This window comes from Lissotriton vulgaris, chromosome 2_1 (genome assembly GCF_964263255.1).
Source record: "Lissotriton vulgaris chromosome 2_1, aLisVul1.2, whole genome shotgun sequence".
Lineage (NCBI taxonomy): Eukaryota > Metazoa > Chordata > Amphibia > Caudata > Salamandridae > Lissotriton > Lissotriton vulgaris.
In genome coordinates this window covers 1,347,642,027-1,347,661,685 of record NC_141687.1, presented here as the reverse complement: position 1 = coordinate 1,347,661,685, position 19,659 = coordinate 1,347,642,027, and the positions used below count along the sequence as shown (strand labels likewise).

Below are 19,659 nucleotides of genomic sequence, written 5' to 3'. Positions count from 1 at the left end.
TTCGCCGATCTAAGTTCCGCATTTGATTTGGTGGAACACGCACTGCTCTGGCCAACACTACTTGCCATGGGCGCACCGCCCGAAATCATCCACCTCCTGGGTAGAATGTACAGTAGTCTCTCAAGTAAGGTCAGATTTGGAACTGCCGTGAATGTACCCCCTTTTTTTAAAATTGGCAGAGGGATCCGACAAGGGTGCGTGCTTTCCCCCCTCTTTTATTCTCCCTTTTTATCAATCAGGTTGACCAATTTTTACAAGAATCTTATGCTGATGCCCCTATCATCAATGGAAAGCAAATACCCGTCCTTTTATACGCGGACGACGCGGTCCTGATTTCCAGGACCGCGAACGGGCTGCAAAAGTTAATTGAGAAGTTCCATATTTTTATTCAGGGCAGAAAGCTCAAAATTAACAAGGGCAAGACAATGACTATGACCTGTGGAAAGAAAATGAAGAAAAATAAGACATTCTTTTTAGATGGGGATAAACTCGAGGCTGTCCAATATTTCTGTTATTTAGGTATTACCTTTTCAGGAGATGGGAGATGGGTAAACGAGCAATCCTGTGTTGGTCTGAAGATGACCAGAAATGTAAATTGCATCTTCAGATTTGCCTCTAAAATGGGGGGCCGTAGAATCCGAGAGATGATCTCCATCTATAATTCAAGGTGTATGTCCTCTGCCCTGTATGGAGCAGGGATATGGGGATATAATCCTCAGATTGCCCTGTCCATCCAGCAGGAGGAAAACAAGTACCTAAAACGACTACTATGCCTCCCTGTTTCTGCCTCAAACGAGATTACTCACAGAGAATTAGGCATAAATTATGTTACAGATTTGATTGCATTGCGTCCCCTGTCCCTATGGCGGTCCATATGGGCCAAAGAAGAAACCAGGTTCACCCAGGAAGTAATTATGGATTGTATTAAACTTGACCGTCACTCGAAAATCCCCTTGCTAAAACACATTCAATCCTGGTATAAGACCCTCTTTGGTCAGGACATTTTTAAAGATATATTAACAGAATCAGTTTTAACAAAGCGTGACCTCAAATCCACCTACTTGGACCATGTAAAAGGGACCAGAATGAAGGAGTATGCAATGCAAAGTACGTTCAAATTATACATGGAGTACAACCTTAACACAGGTCTCCCCTCCTATCTTACATTTGTCAGCATTAATTCCCATCGCTTTGTTCTAGCTCGCCTGAGGCTGGGAATAGTCCACCATTTAGTGGCTTTCCCTACAGTAAAAAAACCCGGGATATGTCTGTGTCCATGCGATGGGAAATCTAAACAGAGTATCTGCCACTTTTTACTTTTTTGTAATTTTTATACCGGTTTTAGAAAGTTTTATCTGAAGCAATTATTTTTAGAACATAACATGTGCAATACAAGAGCCGCAATGCAATTGTTGTTTGACTTGGCTTCCCCGGATGTGTGTTATCGTGTGGCCACTTATATCTTAAAATGTGTCTGGCATAGGAAATCAATTATTATATGACTTCTTTTCCCCCGTTTACCCCCTGGCTGTTACATTTCATGTCACGAATGTGTCCTATCCTATCTAATGACTTATTGTTTGAGTTACATTGTTTGCACATGTATCTATTTATATGCACTTTATACTTTATTCTGAATATTTGCACCTGCCGAAAGTACCTTATGGTAACGACTGTCTTCCGGTTTTTTGCATTTTTGCACTGGCGTTTTGCACAAACCTTTATTATAAACAAATTGCTGCTAAAATGTTTAAAGTGATCAAACAGACGTTGCACTTTATCTTTAATTCTGCATATTTGCACATGTCAATAGCACTTTATGCATATAATAGGTCTTTACGATTTTTGCACTTTACATTGGCGTCTTTTGCACTAACTTTTTCTATAACAACTGCTGCTAAACGTATATAGTGACCAAATCTAACTTAGTACTCAAATGAGACATACCTTATTGAACTAAAACAAGATCGGCATGGATATTGATGTAATTTTAATTGTTTCATTATTTAACTTACATAAATATGATTTGAAACTGTACTTATGTATGTTGCTACATGGTTTACCCGTACAAACCGAATAAAGCATTTTGAAACTGAACATTGCTCTTTGCGACATAACCCATAATCTTTATTACCTTTTTTGAGCCCACAAAGGGATGAAAAAGCTTTTGTTTTTTGGGCTTCTAGGTGGGTACAACATTTTAGGTAGCTGTCAAAACAAAGGCCCAGATATTTATATTCTTTTACAATTTCCAGTGTTATTTATCCTAAAAACCAGCTAAAATGTTTGTCTCGCTTACCAAAACATAAAATCTTCGTTTTATACATATTTACAACTAAAAACTTTGCCTCACAATATTCTCTAAAAACATTTAATTTCCTTTGGAGCCCAAGTTCAGTTTGATCAATTATCACGAGGTCATCAGCATATAGAAGCCTTGATACTTTTCTACCACTCATTCTGGGGCTTGCACTTCTTTCCACTTCCAGTGCTGCTGTTAAGTCAGCTGGGAATATTGCGAAGAGCCTGGGGGCCAAGACGCAACCCTGTCTTAGCCCATTCCCTATGGCTATTTTCTGTGCCAGTGACCCTTGTGTGTCCTTAATTACTTGGGCCCAGTTCCAGTTCCCTCTATGTAGTTCCTTTAGGATGGCCAGTAGGCCTGCCGGTATATCATACTTTATCAAGCACTCCCATAAGCTCTTGCGATCCACTGTGTCAAAGGCTGCCCGAAAATCAACAAAGCAACAATACATTTTCCCCATTTGCTCTATTGATTTCCGGGCGAGTCCCCAGAGGGCGAAACAATGGTCTATGGTGGAATGACCTTTGAATCCCCCCCTGTTCAACCGGTACCACTGAGTTCTGGTCCGCACCAATCTTTTAGTTTACCTAGTATTATTTTTGTGAAGATCCTTTCCCCAATATCTATCAGATTAATTATTCTGTAGTTCTTTGGGGTATGCATATCGCCTTTCTTGTGTATAGGCCTAATTATTGCACCCTTCCAATTATTTGGGAACTTCCCAGTATCTAAAATATCTTGAAACATCTTAGAAAAGAATTCTGCCCACCAGTTTAACTGGGTTTTAATTATCTGGGCAGGGAGGTTGTCTGGACCGGCTGCCCTTGTTAAATTCAGAGATTTTATCGTGTTTTTCACTTCTGAGGCCGAAAAGTCGGGTTTTAAATCTGCTACCAGACCTCTACAATCCGGTTGCACACCCTCTTCCGGTTCTCTCCCTGGGCTGTATAATTCCAGCAAATATTCCTCCCAAACATCTTCTTCTACCACACAGTTCATTGTGGCCGCCGGGCGATCCACTGCTGATTGAACCAGTTTCCAGAACTGAAGTGTATTCTTTGTTTCTATTGCCTCAAGCAACTTTGTCCAACAGTCTTCTTTATAAACTCTTTTTGCCCTCCTAATTAACGCGTTATAATCTTTAGTTTTGTGAGAATATCGACCCTACCCTGTTCATACTTTATGCTAAGGCTACATGCTACTCTCCTTAATTCTCTTCTTTTCCAAACATTTCTTTGAGAACCACCTTCTTTGTCTCTCCGGCTTTTTTTGGTTCATTTTGGCATTTATTTTATCTTTCCTCTGGCCATCGCAAAGGCTTTGGACCACTTCTTCAATTTTTCCCACATACCAATCCAAGCCCTGATCACTTACTGTACCCAGATCTAGGTTCTGCTGCAATCTTACTAGCCGGGCTATATATACTTCTGTTAGCCTCGTTGTGATACGCCTGGGATATCCCACCTGTTGTTCGATGACTTTGTTACAGGGATTCAAATGAACATTTAGGAGGTCTAGTTATAAGGGGTTATGGTCCCTCCCTTCTCTGTTAGTAATCCTAAATCCTTTAATTAAATGAAAATTCCAAGGTGACGTAAAGACGTAATCTATTGGGCAATTTTATGAGCCTAATTTAAAGGTTTTCTTCACTGGACAGTCTAGTTTTGATATTCCATTTAGGCAAAAGAGGCTTTTAGTCCCCAATAGTTTCCCAGCTGAATATCATTGGATGTGGACACAAAATCTGGGAAAGTTGTTTCTGTTATATCATAAGCCTCCAACAATTCTTGGAACCAGTAATCTACTTTCTTTGGGTGCAGTTTGATTAAAATCCCCCATTAATATAATCAAAACCATGCCAAACTTTTCACATATTAAGTCCATGTCTACTTTAAAATATCCCATTTCAGCAGCATATTCCTCTGTACTACCCCATTGCATATACACATTTAAAAGCATTAGTATTGTATTCTTTTTGTCGGTGGCAGGTAATGTTAACCTACATGCAAGCAACCATTTACGTTCTACAGTTAATTTCACCTTTTTCACTATTTTAGTTGACAACAATGTCATTATTCCCTCCGCTGGACGCCCAAATCTTTGCTTCTTTGCTAAGCGATTGAACTGGCGAAGACCATCAAATATCGGGGTCTAGCCGCATAGCCAAGTTTCCTGGATACAGATGATTTCTGTATTTTTTCCTAATTTCCTTCTACTTTCTTGTTTAGACTGATCTCCGAGGCCATATATGTTCCAGGAAGCTATTCTTATGCAATGCGGCATACCCTTTATGTATTCAACGTCATCTAGGAATCCTTCCTCCCCAAGCACCTCAGTATACCTATTTGAGGGGCCTACGTGGCTTGTTCCCTGGCTCCAATTTCCCCACCAATTTTCCACATCTGAATTATTTGCTACTATTTTAAAATTTCCCAAGGCTACTCCTTCATCTTCTTCCAGGTGAATTATCCTTACCTGTCTCATAATCCTGCGTGTGACCTTAGACAATTCTTTACTTGCAACTCCTTCCCTTCTCCTTCTACTTCCTCTTCGGGTATTATCTGTATCCCTTCCTTATGTACCTCTGTCACCACTTTTTCAATCATAATTTTTACCAGATCCGAGTACACCAATACTCTGGTCACATACTTTCGTTCCTTATTTTGCTTAAATTCCACTTGCCTTAAGTCACTTGACCCTATACCTTTCAAGTTTGGGCACTGGGCAAACGCTTGCAGAAGTTGTGACCTATTTAGCGGCAACCTCTTCCTTAACTTCTTACCACCTTTACCTATTGGGATTGGTTCAAAATATAGCCACTTATTCTCTTTACCCTCCTTCCTTACCCCTTTTGATGCCAGATGTTGTACCATGTGTGCCTTGTTTATCTGATTATTGGGCCTACTAATTCCTGGCTCACGAGTATTCCCAGGTTGTAACCTTCCTCCGTAGTCGTAACCTGGACGACTACCGGGGATTTGGGGCTCAATTGGAGTTATGTACCTTACTTGTTTCTCCTACATGAGTTACTATCTAATTGCGCTTTTATCTTGCTTCTTTGGGGTTTTCTTCCTCTATATTCCCCTAATGGTGTTGAGTGACTTTGATTTTTGCACCCTATCCCCACCTCGCGCCTCAACAACCCTTGATCTTTTCACTATCTTGTCACTCCCCTTTTTTGTGGTTTCCTTCCTACTCGTCCCATCTGTTTGCTAGCCCAAATCTGGGGACCTCGCCTCTTCCTATTACTCTCATTGGCCATCTTGAAATGTAAACCTCATGTATTTCTTTAGGTGAGTCAACTGTTTCGGCGTGTTCTTCTAAGAAGGGCTGTGGGTCGGGGTCTGGGACTGGTCTTACCATAGATGGCATTTGACATCTAATCCCCTGTAGCTCACCCTCAATCTTGGCTAGATACTTTTTTGTACTTTTAAAATGTCATTGTTTGACAGTGTAACTTCTAGAAGCCCTTGTAGAGTTTACTGTAATATTAACATAAGGTCCAAAATTGAAGAAGCGGGCGTTGCAGAGAGTTCCAGATTTGATCCAGAGGTCCACGCTTTGTTCTGCCACTGTTTTCTGGTTATCAAGCTGATTTTGTTTTTCATTTATTTTCGGCCTTAACTCTCTACCAGGTGTACCCTCTTCTTCTATCCTTATATCCTCATTTGAGATCAGGCAGTCCAGATAATCCTATCTCTGGATCATAAGTAAACCGACCACGTGGTGAAGAGAACAACTGTGGTGACAATAGTCCCTTTTGGTCCAATAAGAGCTGTAGAGACTGATTTGCCAAGATTAGCGACTCAGTTGTATGCTCCTCAAGGGGTAGAGAGATATTCCCATTCCCACTCACTCTCATTCTGCAGAGCGGCCTGTATTAGCTCTGTCAAGGGCCTTCGCTGGTGAAAAAACTTTTTAAAAATGTTTCCCCACGAATTCTTTTATCGAATTTGAGGTGGTACCACCCCGTTTTTTCCTTATGGCCACGCTTCTCTTTGCTTTTTTCTTTGTTCCCTTCTCCGGTCTCGGCTCTGGGCTCCCTCCACTTTCCCCAGAAGCTCTCGAATCCACTGAAATTGCTCTTGACCTCAGTTTATGCTCCAGGGTACTTTTGATTTTCTTGGGGGCAATCCCCGATGTTCGTCTCTGGGATTACAAACTCTTTGTGCTCCCAGGTTAGGTCCTAGCCCTTTAAAGGCTCAGGGAGAGCCACTAACAATCTGACCAGCAATCTGTCAGACAGTCCCTTATACCATAGGCTCACACAAAATCGTGGACTCCGGCACTTACGTCTGTTGTGCGCGCGGTTTACCCGTATCCGTGAAACCGCCGAGCCGTTCAGCGTTTTCTTTGCGTTTTTCCACTACCAGCCAGCTCCACTCTGCTCCGCTCTTGGTTCTCGTCGGCGCTAGTGCTGGAGCTGACGCTGGGTTATGCCTTAGAGGCGGGGCTACTGCAAGCGGGAAGCTGGAGTTCGGCGCACCACAGAGCAAGGCGAGGCAGGAAAATCAAAAACCTAGGACTTGTTGCTCTGAAGGCATATTGTGGCACCCAAAAACTAAGACTAAACACAGCTAAAACAAGAAATCGGTTTTATGTTATAAATGCTCATGCTGGTTAACAAGTAAAAAGATGGAGGTAGTGAAATAATATCAGTATTTGGGGTTGACTTTTAATTGGAATGGGTCCTTGGATTTCTCCTTGAGGGAGGAAAAAGCAGCCAATATCGCCAACATCTTAACAGTATTATGTGTTGATAAAATGTATCAGCAGGTTTCTTTTAGTGTTCTTTGCTGGCAAAATGATATCAGTCATTTTATGGTTGTGAATTTTAATAATTAAATCTCGTCTCCCTTTGATACCGTCTGGTTTCTCTGTCGATACGGAAAAATGTCATTAAAAATCTGTTTGTTTGGAAATCCTACATTTGGAAAGAGCTTCATTGAAAGCGAAGTCATTGATTGTTTTGACTCATGACCGTCAGGGTGCTTCTTGTACTTTACAAGACTATTCAGAAATCACGAGAAAAATGCCACTCATAGATTGAGTGGCTGTGGATATATGGTGGCAAATAGGGGATATCCACTTATTAAGAACATTAATGAACATGTTTTATTTGATTATTTTATTTTATTAGAATGCTCCACTATTGTTAAAATATAACTTTTTAACCTGTCTTCCTGGGCAAACATACATTTTTTTGATTTTGATTGTGCAATCAATTTTATTTGTTCAGTGGAAATATTTTTTCTAATAAGGCTCTTGAGCTATGTAATAAACAAATAGCATATATCAGTAAAATGTACAGAAAGAAAGATGTAAAGGTTAGTTACAGTTCAGCGACACAAAGCCCACACCGTAATGGATTACCCCCACCCACTGTGTTTTGCTCTTGGAAAACATTTATTTTTTCTCATGTCTATAGTCAAGGTAGGTTCCGAGATTGGAGGGGTGTAAGGAAGTGGCACCGTGTATACTGGACCCAAGTAAGGTACAGTGTGTACAGAGTCCACAGTCTCCAGAGGTTTGACAGAGGCTAAAGTTAGATATAATTACACTCTAAAGTGGCAGCTTGGTCGAGCAGTAAGGCAGTATCAGAGGACAGTGTAAAGCATTTGTTGTATACAGTCAGCAAATGGTCTCTCACACTCAAGAACTGAACTCTAGGCCAATTTTTTGTATCAAAAGATATAGTTTTATTTTAGAACCAACACGGTATCAACATATACTTTCTCAGAATGAGTTACTTCAGTTAAATACTTTTCAAATGGGCAATAGACTTTTTGATTAGAATAGATAGTTTTGAATTTGAATTGAATTTTAAAATATTTATTAAGCGCACTTATACCGGGACGGTTTCATGGCGCTAGACGGCGGTGAACCAGTAGAGGCAGAGAGGGAAGCTAGACTGCTGGGGATCTGGAAAACAGGAAGGTCTTGAGGTGTTTACGGAATTCCAGATAGGAGGTTGAAGCTCTGAGGGCAAGAGGAAGCGAGTTCCAAAAAGATGGAGCTAGAGCCGCAAATCTCGCCCCCCCGGACTTCTGTTTCCTGAAGCGGAGGACTGACAAGAGAGCCTGGTGAGAGGAGCGGAGCTCTCTGGCCGGAAGATAAGATGAAATAGCTTCACAAAGGAAAGCGGGGGCAGTCCCCGACCTAGCCTGATAAGTGATGCAGCCCAACTTGAAAAGAGCCCTCTCCTTCACCGGTAACCAGTGCAGAGACTGCAACAGAGGGGAGGCATGGTGAAATTTGGGGAGACCATAAATCAGGCGGGCAGCCTGATTTTGTATCAGTTGAAGCCGGCGGATCAGGTAGTCTGGGGCGCCATTATAGACCACATTCCCATAGTCAAGGCGCGATAGCACCATGGCCATGAGAATGAGCTTAAGGGCGGGAGCAGAAAAAAAACGGTAAACCTTACGAATGGTGCGGAGGGAAAAGAAACAGGAAGACACCACTGAGTTAACCTGCATGTGAAGGGAAAGCTGGGAGTTGATAAAGATGCCCAGGGTTTTGACCTTAGGAACCGGGAGGGGCGGGGGACCAAGTGAGTGGGGCAGGAAGGAAGGGGACCAAGGACTGCAACCACCCCCAGTCAAAACCAGTTCGGTTTTGTCGGGGTTCAGTTTGAGGTGGTTGCAGTTCATCCAATCTTGGATGAAAAGCATCACCTTCTGGAAATTCTGGGCAGAGGTGGGGGAGTGGGAGAGGTTGAAGATAAGTTGGAGGTCGTCGGCGTAATTGAACACCGAGACCTCCATCTGCTGTAAAGAAAGAATGAGGGGTGAGATGTATAAATTAAATAACAGGGGAGACAAGGAGGAGCCCTGGGGAACGCCGCTAGTCACTCTCCGAGGAGGGGCAGCAAAGTCGGCCAGATGGACGGCCTGCTCCGTGTCCGTTAAAAAGGACGGGAGCCAGGCATGGGCCGTACCCCCAATGCCTGCCGCCTCGACACGGGTCAACAGAATGTCATGATCCACCGTGTCGAACGCGGCGGACAGAGCTAACAGGACCAGGGCCTGGGGGAGGCAGATGTGAATGCCCTCCCTCAGTTTGTCCATCACCGAAACTACCACCTTCTCGGTTGAGTGCAACGGGCGAAAGCCCGCCTGACGAGAGGAAAGGCGGCCAGTGGACTCCACAAAGGAGCTCAGAGTCCCGGTAACATGAGCCTCTGAGACCTTCGCGAGGTAAGGGAGAAGGGAAATGGGACGGTAGTTAGCTGGCTGGGAAGGATCGGCGCCTGCCTTTTTCAGGATCGGAATAATAACTGCTGATTTGTGGGCGTTCGGGACAATGCCAGTTTTGAGGGAATGATTGATTAATGTGAGTGGAGGGGAGTAGCAGCTAGAAAAGATCTCTTTAGGGCAAATGCCGGGCCGATGTCCTGAGGTGAACCCGATTTTACCCGGGCCAGTAAGGGGAGGAGGGTTTCTCGTGTCAAGGGGGGAAGCTGAGTGAGGAGTGGAGCAGAGGGGAGCGGGTGAACAGTGGTCGATGTCGGGAGTGAAGGAGGGATGTTGGCCTTAATGAGAGCTACCTTCTCAATAAAGAAGGAGTTAAGTGAGTTACAGAGTGATTGAGACGGGGGGATTTTAGAAATCACCCTGTCAGAAGCAGCGAGCTCGTGTACTGTAGCGAATATTTCCTTGGATTGATTTTCCGCTGCCAGGATTCTACCAGAGAAATACTCAGTTTTTGCTTTTAATATGTCCCTTTTGTATTCATTGAGTACCAGGCAATAATTTGCCACAGTTTCAAACAATGCAACATTCAGCTCAATGGGAATTTTTTGTTAAATGCAATTAGTTACTTTGTAAATGACTTTTCTAACCTCCGGACTGGATACTAGATTCAGTCCTAGGACATGTCCTGTAAGAAGTTTAGTAAAAGCGTTTTGGTTACAGTATTGATTTTTAAGGAATATTATTGTATTATAAAAGTTGACACTTGGAAACTTTTACAGTTGAAATTACCAATGTTATCCTATGGAAGAAAATTAAATTTGCAGGTAAAGTATGTTTGTGTTACTTTTGTTATCCAGTGCTGGGCTCCTAGGTTCAGCACTGGGACATCTATCTAAAACAGGCAAGTGATTATGTTTTTATCGTTGGCACGATTTTTAAAGAATATTTGTATGTTTCAAAAATCGACACTTGGAAACTTTTTCAGCAAAAAGCAGGCAATGATATCCTATGGAAGGAAATTGAAGTTACTGGTAAGTACGGTTAAAATTACTTTACAGGGTCAGTACTGGGCTGAAAGATGCAGCACAGAGGTCTCTCCTGATAACAGGTGAGTAAATCTGAATTCGCTCGGCTGATTTTGGATGAATATTTTAAAGTTTCAAAACTCCTCACTTAGAAGAATTTCCAAGTGAAACCAGTCAATGTTAGCCTATGGAAGAAAAGTGAGTTATTGGCTTTTCGGTAAGTCGACTGGCAGAGTTAAGGTTCTGGGCGTAGACTCGTGGGTCTCCCAGGGTCAGGTAGGTACAGTTGGTACACCCTCAGCGGCACTGGGGTAGCCGGGTGCAAAGGTAGTTAGGCCCAATGTTATCCAATGAGAGGCAGGGTTGCCTTCGGTTGGTGGCTGCTGGCTAGCAGGCCACGCGTCTGTGGGAGCTGGGCACCTGGTCCCTTGCTCAGGCAAAGGAGGAAGTAGGTTAGGACCAAGGTTGCACTGCCAGGGTCACTGGGGCGGCTTGGTGAAGGGTGCTTTTGAGCCATTGGGCGCTCAATGTTATTCAATAGAAATCTTGAAAAGGGAACAAAGGCTTCAGGCTCGGGACAGAGATTCTTCAGGAGCGACCAACACTTCGAGGAGTAAGTTGGGATCTTGGAGGATAGGTAGGCACCCCAGAGTTGGGCACAGAAGGACGGGGGGGCGCCTGGTGCAGGGGTGTCTTTCGACGTCGGGAAATCTTACCCTCTGCTAGTTGCGGTTGGAGGGGTCCCTGGTTCTGAGGCTGCAGGCGTCGTCTGGGTCGTCTAGGAGGGTCCTTGGGCACTGGATTCCAGGTCAGAATCGCAGGGGGGACGTCCTCAGGGTCTTTGTCCACTCGGGCACAGGCCGGGCTCGGCTGGTGCAGGGTGTGCTGGATTTGCGGTTCCTATATTTACAACAAGGGGTGGTGAGGGACAGAGTCTCTGAATTAAGCAGAAAGCTCTCACCCAGTCAAGAGATCAGGGCTAGATCCAACACCGTTTTTTAGCTCACTGCACCATCCCAGTTTCAGAACCTGGCTGTATGCAAATTAGTCTGTTCCTGTCCCAGTGCATGATGGGAACAGAGCAAACCAAACTACAAAAGCCAATTCTTACACTGGGAAGGAAACAAGCTCCCGGGGACCGGTTTCTGGCATTACAGCCGTCTTCGGCCCGGTTTGCTTGAATCCTGATGGTGCAATGAGCAAGGGTCTCACATCTGAGAATACCCTTCCACGCTTAGGGTGGACAAAAATATTTACAACAAGGGGTGGTGAGGGACAGAGTCTCTGAATTAAGCAGAAAGCTCTCACCCAGTCAAGAGATCAGGGCTAGATCCAACACCGTTTTTTAGCTCACTGCACCATCCCAGTTTCAGAACCTGGCTGTATGCAAATTAGTCTGTTCCTGTCCCAGTGCATGATGGGAACAGAGCAAACCAAACTACAAAAGCCAATTCTTACACTGGGAAGGAAACAAGCTCCCGGGGACCGGTTTCTGGCATTACAGCCGTCTTCGGCCCGGTTTGCTTGAATCCTGATGGTGCAATGACCAAGGGTCTCACATCTGAGAATACCCTTCCACGCTTAGGGTGGACAAAAATATTTACAACAAGGGGTGGTGAGGGACAGAGTCTCTGAATTAAGCAGAAAGCTCTCACCCAGTCAAGAGATCAGGGCTCCAACACCGTTTTTAGGTCACTGCACCATCCCAGTTTCAGAACCTGGCTGTATGCAAATTAGTCTGTTCCTGTCCCAGTGCATGATGGGAACAGAGCAAACCAAACTACAAAAGCCAATTCTTACACTGGGAAGGAAACAAGCTCCCGGGGACCGGTTTCTGGCATTACAGCCGTCTTCGGCCCGGTTTCCTGGCAGGCACCAGGGGTATTGCTGTTTAAGCAGAACCACTGTTCGTGGAAGTCCCAGTCTCTAAGAGGGTCAAGGCAGGCAGGTCCTCCGGGGTTCTCGAGGTTGCTGTCCGTAGGAGACGCCGGGATTTAGCAGGAACAGATTCAAGGATCGTCAGGCCGGTAGGGCTGGGGCCAAGTCAGTTGGTAATGTCCTCTTGTTAGCAACTGCACGGCAGGTCTTCTTCTTGGTCTTCTTTCTTGTTTCGAAATCGGGATCTGAGTATGGAAGGTTCAGGGTGCCCCTAAATACTACATTTAGGGCGTTACAGGTAGAGGAAGGGCAGAGACCAATAGGTCCCTGACCTGGGGTGAGTACACCCCCCTATCCTGCTCCTCTCCTGTGGGAGGGGGGCAGGAACCTATCTCTGATTGGGCTGGGCTCTCCATGACCGGAGCCCGGAGTTGCGCTTCACCTCCCCTCTCCCACCTGAGGTGGAGTTGGCACAGGCTGGCACACCCCCTTTCCTCACATATGGTGTCCCGCCAGTCTTCCTGCCAGATTGGGGGTCAGAACCGGTGGGGGCCAGTTGCTGAGTACAGCGGGTGGCCTGGAGAAGTTCACAAAGGCGGTATGCCTTTGAAGCTTCCCCCTGCCCATCCTGGGGGAGGAGACCTAGCCCCTCGCCCAGGATGTGCATTTGTTGCAGGCCCAGGAGAGCAGGGGCTCTCCACCTAGGGGTCCAGCAACATGTCTGCTGTGTGGCAGCCTGGGCAGCCTCTCGGACAAGACGTGGATTGTAGGTTAGGTTTTAGGGGGCATCCCTAAGATGCCCTCTGTAATGCATTTTACATTAAATCCCACACTGGCATCAGTGTGGGTTTAATGTGCTGAGAAAATTGATATCAAACTTATCAGTCTTCAGTGTAGCCATTATGGTGCTGTGGAGTTCGTAATGACAACCTCCCTGCACCATATACTCTTAATGGCATCACTGCACTTACAGTGCCCAGGAATGGCCCTGGGTACTGTATGGGCACAGGGTTCATGCACCTGTGCCCACACCACTGGCAAAGGGCACCCAGCTAGAGGGGTGACAGATGTATGCCAGGGCAGTGGGTTTGTGGGCATGGCACACAGGGTTGTGTGCCATGTCGACTCTTTGTTTAGTTCTGCACCAGGACACTCAGTCAGCCAAGGCAGTGTGTGTGTGTCAGGGTGCAGGGCCCCTAAGGGTGGCACATTAAGTGCTGCAGCCCTTAGTGGGCTTCTCTGGTCACAATGCCCTGGGTACCTATGGTACCACTTACCAGGGGCTGACATGTGGCCAGAGATGCCAATTGGGGTTTAGCTTCAACACAGTTTTAGGGAAGGAAGACAGGCCCTGGGCACCTGATTGGCAGGAGCCCAGGGCACACTCAGTCAAAGTATATCAGCAATTAAGCAAAAAGTGGGGACATACCACACAAGAAAGATGGCACTTTAACACAAGGGGACCTTGGTTATGATGTGCATTTTCGGTTGCATAACGTAATAGGAAATTTTCAGTGGTTTTTATGTTTACTGAACCATAACAAACCCTTAAGAGCGTTTTATTTCAAGTTATCTCTAAATTAACTATGTACTACATCTAATTTTCAAGTGGCAAACCGTGTAGGATCATGAGTTGGCCACATGGCCTTTGGCCAGGCTACCAACTCCTGCTTTACACAACCACAAGAAGCAGGAGTTGGTCTTTGGCCTGTCCATTCATCATCCTCCCCAGGAGCAGTCGAACACAGCTGCGCACTGTCTTCAGCCATGCACTGAAGTTCGTTAATAGCCCTGGCCTTTGTGCATGCCAATCCACCAATCTCCCAGCAGGACAACCCCTGCTAGATGCACAGCCTTCCGCCATGTACAGTGGGTATTGACTGCAGGGCCTGGCCTGTGGCAAAGTCCAGCACCCAACAACTCCTCACTCCGGGGCATATCCTCTGTATTTTTGAGTGTTTTGTTTTTGCTTATGGCCCCAAATAAAGCTTATCTGATAGACTTCTAGCTAGAAATACCCCAGGCGTCCGACTGGAACCAAAAACCTATCCAGCAGTACCTCTATGCGCCCGTAGGTGGTGAGTTCAACTTCTCATCTACATCACCTGTGCTAGAAGTGACGTGTGAGATGCCTATATGGGCACCACCCCAGCACACTGATAGCAATTCTTTTCTTTCCATGCCAGTCAGCACTGATCCTGCAAGCTACCTCCAGCAATTTTTTCAACATTTTGTCAAACCTTTTTATTTAAATACTCTCCCAGTGTGGTAGGGTGTCCGCCCAAAAAATGGTGGGGTTTAAGCCCTGAGGTTCCTATGACAGACAGATGTCTGTGACGACCCCCATTTGGTTTGCCTTGGCTGTTGGACTGGACCATGACTCCAAGATTTGTGAGGACTGCCATGCCATGAACCCCAAGGTCCTTAGGGAGTGCTCTTTGAAGCTCCCAATTGCCCAACGCCGCTCACCTCTGAAACACTCCAGATCCCGGTTGCGAGGAAGGCTCGTCATCGCACTCTAAATCAGGTAAGTCCTACAAGAACTCCCAAAAATGAAAGAAGTCAAAGCGCATTCATTGCATCGGCCCAAATCTTTGGACGAGGCATGGGAATAACCTCATCCTAGCACCTGCTCCTAGGCCGAGCCTGCATCTAGGTCTGCTCCATGCCTCCCAGAGTTTCCTGGAGCCCAAGTGCACGCAAACAATTACGAGAATTTGAGACCATGCACCTCATTTTCGGACATGCCGATCCCTATGGAGCGCCTTTGGATCCCATGGGATCCACTGGTGCCCCCACTAGATCTCTACCAGCTCTCAGCCCTTGCCACCAGTCTGGCCCCCTGGTACCAGTTCTGGATCTGGAATGAGACTGATCGCAAGACTACCTTCCCCCTAGCCCGTTGAAGGGAAGTCATTCCTGGCGCCGCCGCTGCTTCACAGAGGTGCCAACCCCATAATACTACCCAACTTTGATAGGAGCCAGATTGCCATTGCCCAACCTCGGCGCTGGATGGAACTTGACCTTCCTAGTCAAACCAAAAGTGGGATTACTGGTGTTATATTTACCTTTTTTTATTTATTTCTTCACCATTCACTTCAAATTTTTCCCAGTAGTACTTCCCTTAGGGTCGTGACGAAAGCTGTGATACCTTTGTGGATCTTTTAGGCTGAAACACATAGACTTGGTTTTATTGGTCACATGCAGTTATTAATTCATACTGTAGGTGCTCTTTTTTAAATCCTGGCACTATGAATGAGTTGATAAAGTTCCTGTTGCTCCTGGTAGCTAGTTTTAGAATCCCTTTCCTCAGTCTTCAGATTGTTTATTTAGAGCACCCGTTACCCAAATAGTTTAGTGCCTTCTCATCTGCAGGACTTAGTATATCCTTTATAGAGCAGGAACAAAAACATCCCTGAGCTCCCACCTCACAGTGAGGAGTTCGTAGCCCTTGCCTGGGCTAGGCATCACTGTCAAGAGAAGAATCCCAGATGAGGAAGCATGCCACTTTGGTGGATGATGAGATTTCGTCCTATTTAAGGGACTCTCCCATAAGCACCCAGAGATAATCTCTGCTGTCTCCTTTCTTGTATGGTCTTGCACTCAGACCCCAGGATTTCTTTTGTTTATTCATTAATGGTTGGGGATCTAATCCTCGCTGGTCTCTTAAACTTCCCCAGAACCCCCCTCCCCTCAATTTTGTATTCATTGTACCTTATGGACATGCCCAGGCATCTCTTGTGAACATACCCCTCGATGGCACCCGTCTCTCTAGAAACAAAGCAGATTCAGTACCAGAGCGCTTTAAGTACTGCAGAGCCACTGCCAGGTCCTCGGGCCTCTCCACAGCCAAACACCTACCATATTCTAGCCCTTTCAGTGGGTATGGTGGCGGTCACCAACCCATCCATTCCCGCCCAGCCACCAAAGCCATTGGCTCTCCAGTCCTTTCGTGGCGCGGGTTGCGATTCCCTCAAGCTTCATGAGGCACAAAGCCAGAGATTCACCCAGTCTGCCACTCCACCCCAGCAGCCACAGCATCACATCACTTTAGTTTGCCCTCATACCATCACAGGCACTCGGTTGGCAGCAGTATCCATCACCACTTGCCCCACTTGCAGTCCATAACATTGGAAAAGTTAGTTACTCAATTCCTTTGCTTGAAACCCCACCACCACCCATGCCACCATCTCCAGACCGGCTGGCTTAAAACCACCTCTCCCTGCTCAGTCAGGAAGTTACTGCTCTTTTAGCCAAAGGAGCCATCAAGGGAGGGACTGCATTAGAAATAGGTTGTGGTTGCTATTCCCTCCTTCTGGTTCCCAATGTCGGAGCCCTCTGTCCTACTCTAGACCTGTGCCCTCTCAATTTCTTCCTGAAGGAGAAATGTAAGATGCTCAGGTGGGCTCATGCCCTGTCTGCCCTAGACAGGAACACCGGACTTGCAGAAGGCCTATTTACATAATCCTGTGTTGCCTGCCCACAGGCGTTGCGTGTCGTTCACTGTGGGCCACTACCATTATCAGTTTGTTCTGCTCACCTTTGGCATTACCATGATGGCTGTAGCTGCAGCACCCCGAGGTCCGGATTTCCAGTCTTCCCCAAACTTAACGACTGGCTGTTTCAAACGGGCTCACACGAGGCAGTCGTCTCCCACTTCCAGACTACGACGGTCCTCCTGCTGCATTTGCTGGTGTTCACTATAAACGTGCCAAAGTCACACCTTACTCCTAGTCAGACTCCCCCGACTTTCATCAGAGCAGGTCTTGATCCAGTGCAGTTTAGGTCTATCCTCTGGAACGACAGTTCCTGGATATTCGGGCTTTGATGCTGATGTTTTAGCTTTTATCCTGGATTTAGGCGAGACGAAATCTGAGGCTGTTGGGTCTCATGATCTCCTGCATCCAGCTGATAACACATGCCGTTGGTTTATGCTGGCACAGCATCATGGACATCTCAGTCGTCCAGGTATTGATGGGAACTGCAAAAGACCTTCAGTGGTGGTGGACAAACAGCGATTGGGTCATTGGCAGACCACTCTCCCTTTCCTAACCAGAGCTGATTGAGGTGACAAATGAGTCACTTCTAGGCTGGGGCTGCCATTAGGGGGAGGTGGAGATCTCAGGGCTCTGGTATCAGTTCCACATTAACTTCCTGGAGTTGAGGGTGACCCAGCTAGCATTGTAAGCCTTTCTTCCTTCTATCAAGGGAAGACTAGTTTTGGTATTCAGACAACACCACTGCCATGGTGCCACAAACAGGGTGAGGTGGAATTGTGGATCATGTGTTGAGAGGCCCTGTGTACAAGGGTAAAACATCAAGGCATTTCCCTGGTGGTTCAACATCTGGTGGGTCCATTGAACGCCAGAGCAGACAAACTCACACGTCTATGCCTAGTAGATCACAAATAGTGTCTCCATCTAGAGGTGGTGCAAGGTCTCTTCAGAGACTGGGGAGAACTTTGCGCAATCTTGGCAGTGGCGAATAGATTTAACCAATGTAAGCACTTCTGCACGATGGCGTTTCCAAGGCAGCTCTCGGTCAGACGCTTTCTGTCTCAAGTGGAATTCGGGCCTCCTGTATGCTTTCCTGCTGATGCCTTTCTTGCCCAGAGTTCTAAAGAAGATCAGAAACTACCAGGTCCAAGTCATTCTTGTGGCTTCAGATTGGGCAAGGAGAGTATGGTATCCTGAACTCCCAAGTATGAGCATCAGTACTCGGATCAGGCTGCCTCTTCGGGAAGATCCTCTGTCACAGCAACAGGGCCGGGTCCTGCCCCTGAAACTGTTCCTGCTTTGCCTTCATGCATGGAAATTGAGTGGCAGCAGTTGACAGTTTTTGACCTCCCACATGAAGTCTGTGCTGTTATTCTGGTAGTAAGGTGTCCATAAACCAAGACAGTCTATCCCTGCCATTGGGACATGTGTGGCTTGGTGTTCTTCCAAAAATGTTGATTTCTCCTTTCTGCACCCCTGTCTGAGGTTTTGTTTGTTCTCTCGTTAGCCTGGCAAGACTTTACCCTGGGCACTGTTAAAGGGTACCTTTCTGCCATATCGTCATTTTTTTGGTTGCTTGATTAGTCCCCCCTGTCCAAGTCACTTTTTATGACTCATTTCCTGAAAGGAATACAGCATATGCTCCCTCCAAAACCCTTCATCATACCTCAGTGGAACCTGAAACTAGTTCTAACCTTCCTGATATGCACGCCCTTCGAACTTTTGCACAGTTTTTTGTTTTTGTCGACCACCAAAACACGACCACCAAAACAGTCTTTCTGGCTGCCATTACATTGGCAGGAGGGTTAATGCTCTGCAGGCACTTTCTGTGCACCCTCCTAACGCAACTTTTTACCCGGACAAACTGGTGTTAACACGTGCCTCTTTCCTGCTGAAAGTGGTAATACCTTTTCACGTAGACCGGACCATCACCTTGAGTACCTTCTTTGCTTAGCCGCAACTTTCCGAAGAGGAGGAGACTCCATCGCCTGGAGCCGAAGAAAACGTTGTCCTTCTACATTGATAGTAACACAGTTACGGTTACGGGTGGATGATGAGCTCTTCATTGGCCTCGTTGGGGTAAGGAAAGGCTGTGCATAAATGGACCATCCTATGATCGATTATGGACTCCATCAAAATCCGCTGCCACCTGGCCTAGAAGCAAACCCCTGAGGGTCGCTGCTCTTTCGGCCAGATCGAAGGCTGCGGCTACTGCGTTAGCTCGCAGTGTCCATGTCCTGGACATCTTTCAGGCTGCAATGTGGACATTTCTGCAAATGTTCATTATGCACTACCTCCTGAACAGTAAGGTCTATCGTGAGGGGCACTTAGCCCTTTCAGTCCCCCGGGACTTTCTGATCTAAATCTGTGTACCCACTTTCGGTGAGGAAAGCTTTAGTATCTATCCTAAGGTAGGTAACATGTGGCAAAAATTCTCGATCAGATGAACAGGTTTCTTACCTTGGTAACACCTTATCTGGTAGAAACTTGTTAACCCCGACCCCCCCCCCCCCTCCTCCTCCTCCCTCCATCCTCCCTGTCCTACGAACTGATATCACCACATAGTGTAATCCTTATGAGGTTCTTGCTGTCTGCACACTGATACATCAGCGACCTTCATGGCTCTGTGCTTCTCGCGTGGAAAGGTCACAAAAAGTAACTGTCAGTGCCCTGATGTGGCACCACGCACATCACTGATGCAGAGGCAAACGTTGCCACCTACTGGCGCACAGAGGTACAGCTCAAAGTCTCTGTATCCA

General features: G+C 46.2%; 1 protein-coding gene across 1 annotated transcript in view; it reads left to right on the top strand.

The window, feature by feature from the left end:
• EPB41L5 (erythrocyte membrane protein band 4.1 like 5) overlaps positions 1 to 19,659 on the top strand; it is a 1,452,967-nt gene that overhangs the window by 1,125,647 nt on the left and 307,661 nt on the right. The gene's annotated exons all lie outside the window — the stretch shown is intronic.